Source organism: Takifugu flavidus, chromosome 7, assembly GCF_003711565.1.
Source record: "Takifugu flavidus isolate HTHZ2018 chromosome 7, ASM371156v2, whole genome shotgun sequence".
NCBI classification, from domain to species: domain Eukaryota; kingdom Metazoa; phylum Chordata; class Actinopteri; order Tetraodontiformes; family Tetraodontidae; genus Takifugu; species Takifugu flavidus.
In genome coordinates this window covers 9704686-9718636 of record NC_079526.1, presented here as the reverse complement: position 1 = coordinate 9718636, position 13951 = coordinate 9704686, and the positions used below count along the sequence as shown (strand labels likewise).

Here is a 13951-nt window from a genome sequence, read left to right as displayed (position 1 = left end):
CGGCTGCAGACACGTAGCAGCCCGAGGCACGAGCGAGAGGCAGGCGGGGGGGGGGGGGGGGAGGCAGGCGGGGGGGGGGGGGGCGGGCGGGCGGCTCAGGGCCTGCCTGATTAATAAGTCAGAGTCCAGAGGTCCTCCACTCCTGGGTATCGTCTCCTCTTTCACAAGAGCCCGATTTGTTACTCCGTCTCCACATCGCTCAAAGGCCAGAACCGTAGCGAGGAGGGATGGGGTGGGGGGGGCCTCACCCTCACCATCAGCACCTGAGGCTTTACACATGGAGATAACCGCCTCCTGTCAACTTTCCTCGCCGTTCTCTCAAAAACAATGAAAAAGGAGCGAAGAAAGAAAACACAGCCTAATGACTTTGTAGCGGCCGTGAAAAGAAAGGGGGAAAAGTCAACCTCCGACTGACGGCCTTTGTGCTATCAGATAGCCACGTTCTGGGAGGAGGGAGGCCGGCAGGGACACATTAGACACCATTAGCATCTCCAAAGGCCGTCACGTTGACTAATAGCCGGAGCCACAACGGCACAGTGGTTCAGTTTGTGTTTTCCCTCAATGCCCTTTATGCCGGGGACACAAAAGCAGTCGGGCCAGACCTTTCAAATATACCACAACCGCGGACGTGCACAAAGCTTCATTTCTACTCTTTCTTCAGAAAAAAGAAAGGCCCAATCTTGTTGCTTCTTTTTATTTTAATCCCCATCTGATCACACGGGCACATTCTGTGTCTTTGGGCCGGGGGCGGGGCCGCCCGGTATATGATGGAAATGCTGAAAACGTCCTTTAAAAGGCGGCCATAAATGGCGGGGAAGGGCGGTTTTTGGCGGCAGAAGCAGCGGCGCGCTTGTTTTCCTTCTCGCCGGGCCTGCTGGCGCCGCTGTGGCGGGTGGAGGTGATCCACCAGATCTGCTGCTGCGCCTCCTCACCTCCCGACAGTTAGAGGATGAGCATTAATGATCCTTCCCTTTTCTCCGATATTCAAAACACACTTTAACCACACAGACCCCCCCCAGCACACACACACACACACCACACACACACGCACACCTTTTCCTGACTGTTTTCTGAATTAAAGCAGCATTAAAATGATTCCCCCGCTCTGTTTTCTATTGAGTTGAGGACGTGATTTGAAGTTTTATCCCTCTTCTTCTGCTCTTCATTCGCGTTGACACACTAACGATATCACTCTAAAAAAAATCCCCTCGGTGGTGAAGCTGAAACCCGCCTAAATAAGGCGAGAAAGAGCCGTATTTTCTGTCTGAGAGTCACTCGTCGGCTCTTCACTCAGCAAGTGCCGATAAAGGCGGTCGATGTAAATGGACGTCGCCCCGGGAGACAAGCGCGCCGCTGTTGAGTCACCGCCGATGAATCTTATCGGTGGCTTGTTGGGGAAACGGGCTTCCTTCTCCACTGGCGGCCAACAAAACCTCGTACTGTCCCCGGGGCCCGACGCTTTCTGCCCTGCAGAGAATAGTGCCACAATTGCCCTTTGTGTTCATTATGTCGGAGGCTTCTTCCCATTGCTCTGTGGGGTCCATTCCAATGCTGAATTAGGCCCGTGGGGATTTTGGCCAAGTCGCAGAGGTCGCCGACCTTTCCTGTCACACACACACACACATGCACACACATGCACACACACACACAAATGTAGAGCCCTGTTCTTATTATGTGTGAGCTATAAATTATGGCACTCGCTGCTTAAACATTAGGAAATGAAGACCGTGTGAATCTCGTGTGTGTGTGTGTGAGTGTGTGTTTCCACCAGGGTGGCCAGGCTGAGGTCTACTGCATGTTCTCACCATTCACGTCTGACGTCCACCCAGAAATAATACATGAAGTGACCTCACGGTCTCACGGCACGGGACGTCACCGGAGAATCGAGTCATTGTGGAGGGAAAGTCTGAGCGAGCCGCCGCGTTTTTCCACTGTGTCGGCGCACTCTCACACACACACACACACAACACACACACACACACACACACCTTTTCCTGACTGTTTTCTGAATTAAAGCAGCATTAAAATGATTCCCCCGCTCTGTTTTCTATTGAGTTGAGGATGTGATTTGAGGTTTTATCCCTCTTCTTCCGCATTGACACACTACCGATATCACTCTAAAAAAATCCCCTCGGTGGTGAAGCTGAAACCCGCCTAAATAAGGCGAGAAAGAGCCGTATTTTCTGTCTGAGAGTCACTCGTCGGCTCTTCACTCAGCAAGTGCCGATAAAGGCGGTCGATGTAAATGGACGTCGCCCCGGGAGACAAGCGCGCCGCTGTTGAGTCACCGCCGATGAATCTTATCGGTGGCTTGTTGGGGAAACGGGCTTCCTTCTCCACTGGCGGCCAACAAAACGTCGTACTGTCCCCGGGGCCCGACGCTTTCTGCCCTGCAGAGAATAGTGCCACAATTGCCCTTTGTGTTCATTATGTCGGAGGCTTCTTCCCATTGCTCTGTGGGGTCCATTCCAATGCTGAATTAGGCCCGTGGGGATTTTGGCCAAGTCGCAGAGGTCGCCGACCTTTCCTGTCACACGCACACACACACACACACACATGCACACACACACACAAATGTAGAGCCCTGTTCTTATTATGTGTGAGCTATAAATTATGGCACTCGCTGCTTAAACATTAGGAAATGAAGACCGTGTGAATCTTGTGTGTGTGTGTGTGAGTGTGTGTTTCCACCAGGGTGGCCAGGCTGAGGTCTACTGCATGTTCTCACCATTCACGTCTGACGTCCACCCAGAAATAATACATGAAGTGACCTCACGGTCTCACGGCACGGGACGTCACCGGAGAATCGAGTCATTGTGGAGGGAAAGTCTGAGCGAGCCGCCGCGTTTTTCCACTGTGTCGGCGCACTCTCACACACACACACACACACACACACACCACACACACACACACACACACACACACACACAGACACAGGGTCAGCTGACACACAAAAGAGATTTTTTAGTTCCATTTGTACTGTTTTAATAACTGATTCATTATTATTTTGATGCATCACAGGTTGTTTTGAGCTTTACACAATCAGATGTTTTTTCTTTTTTTCTCCTGATTTCCACATGTGACAGATTCAAGATTTATCACTGGCTCACTGACCATAAAAATCTGATAGCTGGGTTCAGTCAGATTGAGAACCTCTGATTTACATGTTTCAGTCCATTTATTGGATTTCCGATGTACGTATAAGATTAGGTGAGATTCAGACTTTCTGTTAATCCCCAGTTGTGATCACCATGTTAAACATCCAGTCTTGTCTTGATCATGTCTCTCCCATTTCCTACATTTAATTTTTGTACCTGTAAAAGAACCAAATCGATCAGATAAAGAGGCACATGCACACAAAGACATGATAGTATTGGGGAGGAATGCAGGTGTGCTAATCTCCTCTCTGCTAATGAGAATAACTCCTGCCTGATGAAGCTTATGACATGATGATGTTCCCACGATCACTTGATTAATCCATTTTTTTCTTTTTCTGGTCGTGTAAATGGTGCCATTTTTATTTTACTCACGGTGCAGATTTTATTCTGCATCAGAGCCAAACTCAGCATCTGTTTTCACATTTTATCGCGTTAAAATACTGAATATTATATCTGATATACTTTAAGACTTGACCGCACTACTGAATACTTTTAATAGGGGAGAGCATTCAATGAAATTAGAGCTATTATGTCTCACTGTGGAGTGGATTTCCAACACATGATATCTCAGTTCTGCCGTTTTTAAACACCCGTTTGTGCGTTCACCATACATCCCATCATATGCTCTAGCAACAGTTCAGCACACACACCGCTGCTGAGTCGTGTGGACTCCAAGTTGATGGGAAATGTGAAGAAATGAAAGTTTTTGTGTGTGTACCACTATGGAAATGTCACCGTTCAGAGAAGTTGCCATGGAAAAGCTGCAAACGGCTTCTTATTCCTTATTCCTGCTGGGGTCACAGTGAGGGGGGGGGGGGTCTTTGGGCACAGCAGCTCTGGGTTTGCAGGGACTTAGTGGGATTATGGGAGCATTCATGGCAACCAGTGAGACTAGCAGGTGAGGACCGGGCTGGGCTGCTTCAGCCCTTGGGCAAACACAGAGGAGGGTTGCCAGATCCAGGCTGTGTTGCCAGGCTGAAATTGTATCTGTCCACAGTGTTTACGTCAGTCAGGCTGATCTGGTGCTGCCGGGGGGTGGAAGGGGGGGCTGCTCTTGGACTCTGAGGACCGGCTTTCATCGCCTAAGTGCCGCTGCAAGGCCGGACCAAAAACGGTCTGGTGACATTACTCCACTGGCCGTCAATGGAATCTTAGCAGGCGCTAAAACCCAAAGTAAACACGCAGGGAGCCCGAGTGTGAGCGTCTGAGGCGAAGTCAGCAGCACCGTGCACGACAGCCCAGCACAAAATGCCACCGGGCTGGGTGAAGTGATGAAGACCCTCAGCTTCTTTTTCTTCCTCCTCTTTTCAGGAAGTTCTGATCTGGTTTTGGCCGCGTTTACACTTCTAATTAGATTTGCATTTTCTAACAGACTGTTTAACACGTGTGTTTTTTAGAGTAAACTGCTACAACAGGCTTATCTATATGAATAGATCAGTGTTCAGGATTTAAAATACTCGGCTTTTAGGACTCACTGCAATCACACAGGACCGAGGAAAGCCAAATGCTTTGTTGCATATCCGGCGCTGTCGGGGTTTCATCCAAATTCAGCTCGTTTTGGTTTTTTTTCCCACATGACCTCTGAAGGGAGATCGAGCAAAGGTCCGGGGTACGTGCGCAGATTTCCTGATGCGCTCACATACACCAAAACCAGGACTGTAACCTTGCGTCCTCCGTCCTTTTGTCTTCCACCCCCGCTGCCGTTGGGCCAGCGGCGATCGCGCAGCTGCTCTGAGGATCCATTTCTGTTGGCTCGACGTTGTAAAACTAAACCAGAGTGCGAGCGAAACCCGTCGGCTGTGATGTCATCGTGGCGCTGCTCCTCTCTGTTTGCTCACCTGCAGGTCAGCCATGTCCGTACTGAAAGGCCACCGCTTCGCCCCGCTGACCCGCTGACCCGCTGACCTCCTGCAGCCTCCACACGCCTCCTCTCCGGACTGGCAAATATTGAACCAATCAGTCACGTCGGCTTGACTGTTGCGAGAGGAGTGTGTTACCGACAGCGCTCAGCGGCAGGCCCCTGCACGCCCGTGTGTGTTTGTGTGTCCGGGCGGTTGGCACCTTAGAGTCCGTCCTCGACAGTTCGCTACAAGGTTGTCAAAAAATGATTTGATTATCATTTAAGATTATATTTCTTATAATCTGCCTTTTACATGTCTTCTAGATGATTCAGTGTCTTATGTGAATTTAATCCCCCCTTAACTCTTTATCCATTTTATTTTATGATCGTTTCCTCCCCTTTGTGTGTGTTTGCCACGTCCTTTCCCTTCCCCTGCCGATCGTCCTGACGTCTGTCACCTGTGTCCTTCTGTCCCGCCTGCGTCTCTTTATTCCTGCCTCTCCCTCATGTATATTAGCTGTGCTGTCAGGTCGGTGCGTCTTTGTGGGGCAGTCTTCCTGTCCCTCTGGTGTGGTCCAGCCTGAGCTCACGCTCACGCGAGCTGCTTGTCAGATCTTACTCTGGGGGTCCAAAGTTGCTGTTCAGGAAGATTTAGGTTTCATTAACTGTGCCCTTTAGTCAACGTGTGTCTACTTGCTGCAAAGTTAGGATCCCACATGTTTTACTGTCCCCATGTTTGACATTTCAGCTGGGTCTCACGCCATCAGCAGGCTGGTTGAGGGTTCTGTCCTGCTCTTGTAGTTAAGGTTAGAGTTACCGGTAGGTTTAGGTTAAAGTTAGGGTTAGGCGTTTAGTTCAAATGGGAAATGAGTCCTCACAAAGATAGATGTATATGTGTGTGTGTGTGAGAGAGATCCAGGGTACTCAGGAATGTTTGCTCTGCCAACACGTGGCGACTGTAGCCGTCATCGTCTCTCCAGCCTGGACACTGAAGGCTTTTATCAGTGGGACTCAGCCCATCCCTTTAAGAGGAAGAAGGTAAATAATGGCAGGACTTTAAGAGGTGATAATGTTGTGGCAGCGCACAAGACTGACTGTCCCTGAGCAAACAGCATGACAACAGACACACACACACGGCAGAAGTTCTCCTGAAGAGTACGTAAAGAAGAATCACGCTTGCTCTTCTATCTGTCACACACACAGCACAAGGACGGAGCGGGGCTATTTAGTGCTCCGCAAGCCTCCAAAACACACTCACGAGCACTTTAGGTACACTTTTTGTGGTGCGCGCTTTAAATAAATCATCCTCTGGCGTCGTCTTTTATTATACCAGATTTCTGTCTTTGAAGATTTATATTCTGGAAAATAGATATTTTATTTCAACACTCACTGCTTTTTTTTTAGAAGGTTAGAAACAGATGGCCCGACTGGAATATCTCATTTTACATCCTCCCTCTGCCCCCTGTGTAACACATCAGATGTTCACCTGTGGGCCGTCCCTGCCCAGGCGCTCCACACATTCCCGTTAATACACATTTAAACAGCCACTGCACACACACGTCTCCTGGGGCCAATTAGGATGGTTTACCTGCCTTGGGGCCTGTACAGCCCTCCACCATCCTCCACCCTCCTCATCCCCTGAAAACACCTCAAACAACCTTCTCTTCACACACCCCCGCCCCCGCACACACCCCCATGCAGCCTTTGACCCCTGACACACGACCTCTGTGCTGAATAAGTACATTCAGGAGCATCGGAGTGAGAGATTTATAGAATGGTGCGCACCTATGAGCCCACCTGCGAGCTATAGAGCTATAGAAGGTATAGATCACTGATCTGGCGCATTGCTTTAAGCTAAAGGCTTGGAGAGCAGTTTTATTGGCCTTTCCGACTTAAATATTCAGGTTTTATCAGCCTTTAAATGCATTCTTTCATTCATGTTAAACTGAAAACACAACCTTCTCCAGTGTCCCGTGCAGAGGTAATCGCTTGATAAAGGAATCATTTACATCGTCGCCATGGTGAATACATTATAGTCGCAGCTGGTGCAAATTACCTCCGCACAAAATGGGCCACACACTTTTAGGACGTGTGAAGTGTTGCCATGTGGTGGTCAGTGTATGAGGACATCAAAGGGATCAGATCTGTGGTGGCAACACTGGGAGGAGGATAAGACCGTACCCAGTCACAAAAGTAAGCCCAACCTGAATGGCAGACTGGCCCAGTAATACGGGATCATCCCTGGTGTAATTCCTCCTTCCTGGCCTCCAACAATGAGACCTGAGAAAAGAGTTGCACATCTGGGAGGGGAGAGGGGGTTTCAGGGGAGGTCCGGTGGCCCGACCAGTCCCTGACCAGGTCACCATGCCAGCGTACACACAGAGGCAACTGCTTGCAACAGTCCAGAGCCGCCTTGTCCTCTTTCATCACCCCCCCATATTTTAATCATCTGCTTCGGGCCTCACATTGTGTGCCGACGTGTCCATACATGGCGGGAGATCAGAGGTCGGCCTGGACGCTGACCTTGGCCCCTGGCAGCCCCCTTCAGAGGCCTATTAAGGAGCTTGAAAGTGTGTGTGTGTGTGGGGGGGGGGCTGGTTGTGGGTGGTGTCGTCCACGGCTCAGTTCCTCTGTGGCAGGTCCTGTTCCTAATCGGCTCAGAGGCCAGTCAGTGGTCGGAGAGCAGTCGGTATTGTCCGGTTTGGTCTGAAAGGCCCAGAGCTGAAAGGCCGGGGCCGGACAGGGTCAGACCATCCACGGACCGCTGTTGCCTTTCAGATGCCACTGATCCCCAGCGTCACACTGATAAGATCAGATTTGTTTACATCTGATTAGCATCTTCAATATAACCTGTGGGGACACCTGAACAGTTTAAGTTATTTGCTACAGTGTTACACTTTTTCACTTTGTACGTAATTCTGTAAAACAACAGTGTCTGCTTAAATGACGACAAGGATTAGGATCATTAAATAAAAAGCAGCTGAGTCATCAGCGTAAAGACGTGGATGCCACCCCATCTCTCCCTGCACACCCTTGTTGATTCAGGACTCTATTAGCAGCTGATTATAAGACCGGAACAAACTTTGCCCCAGCTGTCAGTGTATTGGGACTGCCCCAGGACACTGACCCACAACTTTAATTCTATTACCATGACCCACTTTAATAAGTTTATCAAGCACCTCTTACCTACAGGAGCTAATCACATTTAACTGGAGGTAATGTCAAGTTTTGACCTTTTATTTTTACTTTCCCTCTTAGAACAGCCAGTAGGGTCAGCAACCCTCTGAAATCACCATGTGCACTTGACTGGTGCAGATTTTTTTGTAACAAAGAGCTTTGAGGGTGCAGTCTGAATGGAAATAGCTTGTTTTCTACATCAGCAGGTGGTCACTAGGTCCCCTTGGCACCGAGTAGCTTCACAAGAGAAGAACCGGACCTTGAGGAAGGTCTTTCTGGGTTTTTTCTGCTACACTGCGCACAGACAAATTGGCAAAAGCAGAGTCGTGAATTGGAGATGGGGGGGACATGCTGTGTGCTGCACCCCCCCTTTTTGGGTCAAAATCTGAGGGACATGACAGATTCTAAGTCACATTTCTAACACAAAAATGACCAAGCTCCATTTTCAGACCGACCCTTTCAGAGTGTTTCACTCAAAACCCCAATTCTTGTCACTCCACAGGCTAATGGGACTTGTCAATAGAGTTGCATCTTTTCACTCCCGTAGCCAAGAGAAGTCGGGCAATTAAATCTGCCCCACAGTCAAGCTCGGACCCCAGTCCCATAGGACCACAGCAGTCCGGATGTTTAATCATCATGTGACTTGGCTGCTGGTTCTGATAAATGGGTCCAGGAAGGTAAAGCATCGGCCTGTCATTAATCTACAGTCAGATGCGAGCGAGCGCACGATCGTCATCGAGTTAATTGGCCACTTACTTTAGCACGAGCAGGAGGCCAAGGCAAGACGGAGATAAATGTTCCTCTGCTGATCCATAATTTGGCCCTCTGGGGTACTAATGCAGGCAAAACAAACTGAAGAGAAAGAGATGGTGCAGAGGGTCTCTGAGGAGATCCTATGCCTTAGGAACTTCCATCATGGAAGAAAATAGAGTGCAGGTCAGCATAGCAGAGGCCGGATTGACTAGAATTTCAGCATGAATCTGCTCCATTTTTTTAAACCTCTTGAATATGCAAATTTTCTGTGGAAATGTTCAAATTTTAGGTAACCTGTACAAAAGCATTGCAAATCCTAGTCCCAGATCTCTGATTTCTTTCATTACATGAAAACACCTTTTAGTAGAGGAGAAATACAAGAACCCTCCCAGGACAGACCCTTCTTCAGGAACGACCTGCAATTGGACTCCCCAACCTTCTTCATGACATGAGGAAAATCTACTGAATTACAAGAATGTGCTCTGGCCTGTTATCTGTATCTTATCTCCTCCACTCCTCTCTGTCCTCTCTGCCTGGCCGTCCAATTAGGGTTTAGTGAGGGTCAGCAGTCTTCCAGGTGGCTGCCCGCCTGATGGATGATGGGAACAGGAGGGGTTGACCCAGTCGTGATAAGGAGCCTATCTTGACAGGGGCTTCCTCTCCAGGCCTGAGTTAGCTAACACAGCGTCGACAGAGAGAGATGGATGTGTGGCTGCACAGATGGATGGATGGATGGATGGATGGATGGATGGAGGATGGATGGATGGATGGATGGATGGATGGATGGATGGATGGATGGATGGATGGATGGATGGATGGATGGATGGACGGATGGACGGATGGATGGATGGACGTAGAAGAGTCTTATGAAACAAGGCCCAACCTGTCCTTATGTCTTATCTGGTCACCTCTGCCCTTTTTGATCTGAAAGCAGATGTGGGGGAGGCGAGGCTGTCTGGGACCAGAACTGGTTCTGTGAACTGGTTTCCTTGGGTGTAATTAGCAGATACTGTATCATTTGTTTCTGTCCAACACCGTATACTCTTAATGAAAGATCCAGTGGTGCTGGCGGGTGTTCCAGCAGTCAACACATGTGCACAGGGGGGGGCAACTGATAAATGGGTGGAGAACGCCTCAAAGACTTTCTTGACCTTTACCAAAATGAATGAAGGACTTTTTTTGGGACTTGTTCTGTACCTGAAAATGATGTTTTGCTCTCTTTTCTGTCGGGTGTTTTTGGACATTTGATCAAATGTTTGGATCTACTACCAATGTCCTCCATCCTTGTAGCGAGAGGGAAACATTACAGCCGGCAGAAAGGTTCTTGGAAGAGGTCTCCTCAACGTTCTTCTTTGACACATAGAAGTCCTTAAAAGTTGGTGTGTGAGATTGTGTTCGAAAGAACTGGACACACACTAGAGTCTGGTTTCTCATCCCTCTATACGTGAAGCGTGTCTCTGGGAAGTTCAGAGAAGAAGGTGAGAGTTGTCAAGGGGAATCCCTGGTGTTGAGACTGTCGCACAGTACTGTCACGATGATTGCTCCAATCACAGGTAAAAAATAAAGTCCTTATAAAGAGACAAATCAACCTAGAAAATTACCAAAGGACACAGTTTCAGCTGGTCAACATTTCCAGGATATAATGAAGGAATGTTTTGTCATAGCAGTTAGCAGCCATATTTTGGTTTCTATGAGAAAATCCAGAACCACCGGCTGTAGAACAGCAGGCGAGTCTGTCGCTCACAATGTCAGACCCTATCCAGGAATTGTCGGAATTAACTCTTTTTGTAAATTGAAACCACCTTAAGGCAGACGAGGACATTTTTTGTGATGCAATTGAGACTTCCTGCTAGAAAAAAAAACAGCAGAGGGTTCCGTCGGACTCATCCATCACCCCGAGGGATCCCATCAGATCAAAGATCTGGCCAAACATGCTTTCTCACTGGGATCTGTGTGTGCATCTGTTTTCTCTGTATTAAAGTTTACCCCCTAGGCCCTGTCACTGTGTATGTGTGTCATATATGTGTCATAAAGGATTGGATTTGCAGGGGAGTCACTGTCAGGATTTTCTTAGCGTTAGTTCTGCATGGCTTGCAGTGAACACCATCACGCCTTTGTGAGTACGAGGAATGAGACTGAACACCAGGAGTCTGATCAATATGATAAATTTAGGCAGCGTGCTGCCTAATTCCAGCTAATTGGGACTTTTCATATGCATCTCCAGAGCAGAATGCCTTCCCTAATGAGCGTGGCTGCTTTCACTCTCGGATCTGTGGCCAGCAGCAGGAGCCTGGCCCGGCTGACCCGCCTGGTCTCCAGCGGTCAGGGCTGAACCGGACACAGCTCTCACTCCGGCCCCAGTCAATGGATGCTCATCCCCCTGCTCTCTGTTGGAGGCTTCAGTCTTCTGTGCTTCAGCCCCTGACCCCACAGTAGGGGAGTGGGCCAGGGTCACACCCCACAGTCAACACCTCCGGACTGGCCACCGCACCAGCACGATGCTCCCTGACCACCAGCCTCTGCTGCCCTGACCCAGCTTAGGTTTGGCCGGACCCTCCTGTGGAGAGTCAGGGGGTCAGTCTCCCGGAGGTTCTTTATAGTGGTCACTGAGAGATGATAAAAGGAACCCATTGTCAAGCCAAAGGGGCCATAGAACGTGTGAACGTGAAGGAGTGGTCACTGTAGTCTAATTTGGCATGATGCTGGTGCGTCAACGCCAGACATGGGACCAACAGTGGGTCAGGTTAACAATAATGTTTATGCACCGTGTCTCTTCTCAGGGACAATCACGCAAAGTCCATCTGGCATCAAAAAGGTGTGGTTCAACATTCTTCTAGAGCAGAAGTTTCAAATGTAACAGACGCAGTGGAAACGGCTGGATGAGAAATCCATCAGCTACCCTAATAATTCAGACGGAATCAAAAATACCCCAGCAGTCACCCTTTTCCAACAAAAGTCCAAAAACTTAACCCTAACTTTATCTTCTCTTTTCAATGTAATGTATAGATTATACAATATAACATTTTAAGCACGCACAGTGTTTACTTTTGAATTGTCCTCATCCGATATTAGCTAGCCCCCAAAAAATCCACTAATGTCTTCATTCAATCTTGATTCAGGCCAATGAGACTCGCGTCTTTATATAGACGAGTGTGGGAGGAAATCTGGACTGAAATGACCATTGAGGAGTTTGTTCCCAATACTGGAGCTGGGCCGTCTGGGCTGGGGTGAATAGTCCGGAGGCTAATGAATAAGAGCGAAAGGGAGCGTGAGAGTGGAGGAAGCAAGCACAGCTCGTAGCAGATGGACGCCAGCACTCACTTTCCCCTCTATATTTTTTCTCTCTGTGTGTCTGTATCCCGAACTGGGACAGGAAGTGCGATTGTTCGTGACCAGCACGTGTGATCCACAGCCCAGCATGCTCTGGTCTCCTCGGGGAGGTCAGGGAGGAAGTAGCCAGGCGTGGGCTGTGACCTCTGGATAATGAGCAAGAATCCTCAGGAGGTAACCGATGCCTGCTGCCGCATTCCCGGCACACACACACACACACATACACGAACATGCACACACACACACAGAGCAGAAACTCATTTTTTCAGCTGTGCGATTCTGACTAAATCATCAAACCCCGTCAAAGTTTAACGCTAAAAAAAGAGAGGTTTGGATTGTTAAATCCATTTTCAATGCTGCTTAAGGTAACACCTTTTCCCATCCGCACCTTCCACAGCTTGGGCCTCACGCACTCTACCAGCACTTTTAGGGGTCCATCCCAGAAGTACAGGGGTGGAAGGGCCCCCAGTAGGGCAGCCAGCCAGGTTCCCAGGACGGCCACTGCAGACCACTTGAGACCAAGAGAAAAGGCAGACTGAGGGAGCGATGGAGGGAAGGAGGAGGAGAGAAGGAAATGGGGACGTTCTCCAAATCAATACACAAAAACTAGAGGCCACAAGTCAGTCGGAGAGACATTCAGATCCCACGCAGGTAGCCAGGAGCAGGAGAAGCCAAATTGTCCTTTGTGACACAAGAGCCATTCAGCAGGAACAGGATGCTGTCTGCAGGATGTCCCAGACCCCTCGGCGCTGCATTGTTTTGTGTGTGTTTTTATGCATTTGTGTTCACGTCTGGCCCAGTGTTGACTTTAGCAAAAGATTGACGAACTTGGCTCTCCTGTCCCTCAAACGTCCGACAGTGAATGGCCCCCTCGTAGACAAACTCAATTAGCCGGTTTGAAGATTTGAAGGAGGTGTCGCCTGAGACAATGAGACTCGTATTTTCACATGTGGTCGTGGTGAAAAGCAAAACTTCTTTGTTTGTTGTTTAGACGGAGAGGCTGAGCGATGGAGGGAAAATCTCAGTCATGAAGAGGACAAAGAGACAGATGGACAGTGATCACAACAGGTTAACATGTCCACTGATCTATAATTAGTTTATTTCGGCTTTACGCTGCTAGCAGTTCAGCTATTAGCTCTGTTAGAAAAGGCATCAACAATGTAATGAACTGTGAAATTGTCCTTTTGTCTTTGTGGCTATTTATCACTTTGTTTAGTGAGTAGCATCTGGATGTGCAGCTGTGAGAACTTGTCCAAGTGTCCGTGATTTGTGCACCTGCTTATGCACAGGAGCGTTACTAATCACGCATGTGTAAGGATTTATTGCGTTTCTACATGTCTTTCACATGTTCCGCATGCTGCACATGCAGGATGTGCCGTACACTCTCCACTGGGCGTACTGCAGATGATATACAGGCCACGTTAAAACACTGCTCCTCCATCACTTCTGCTTCTCATCTGCTCCGTGACTCCCGTGAACACTCCATGTTGGTGTAGAGCCACGTGCACTTCATGCAACACGGTATTTCCCCACCGACAAACGTTCCCGGTTCACGTTTTAAAGCGCAGGTGTCGACAGCAGATGAGTCAACATGTCCCGCATGATAAAAATGTATTTCTGTCAGCTAAAATGGCTACAACAGGAGGCTGATGAAGGGGGAGGCGATTGTGTGCGTTCCATCCCCATGACAACA

At 48.8% G+C, this 13951-nt stretch overlaps 1 long non-coding RNA gene across 1 annotated transcript; it reads left to right on the top strand.

The window, feature by feature from the left end:
- The first annotated feature begins 11914 nt into the window (after nucleotides 1-11914).
- On the top strand, nucleotides 11915-13698 carry LOC130528720 (uncharacterized). Its single transcript, XR_008951373.1, has 2 exons — nucleotides 11915-12432; nucleotides 12656-13698. It is a non-coding gene; the product is annotated as an uncharacterized LOC130528720 (long non-coding RNA).
- Nucleotides 13699-13951: the final 253 nt, after the last annotated feature.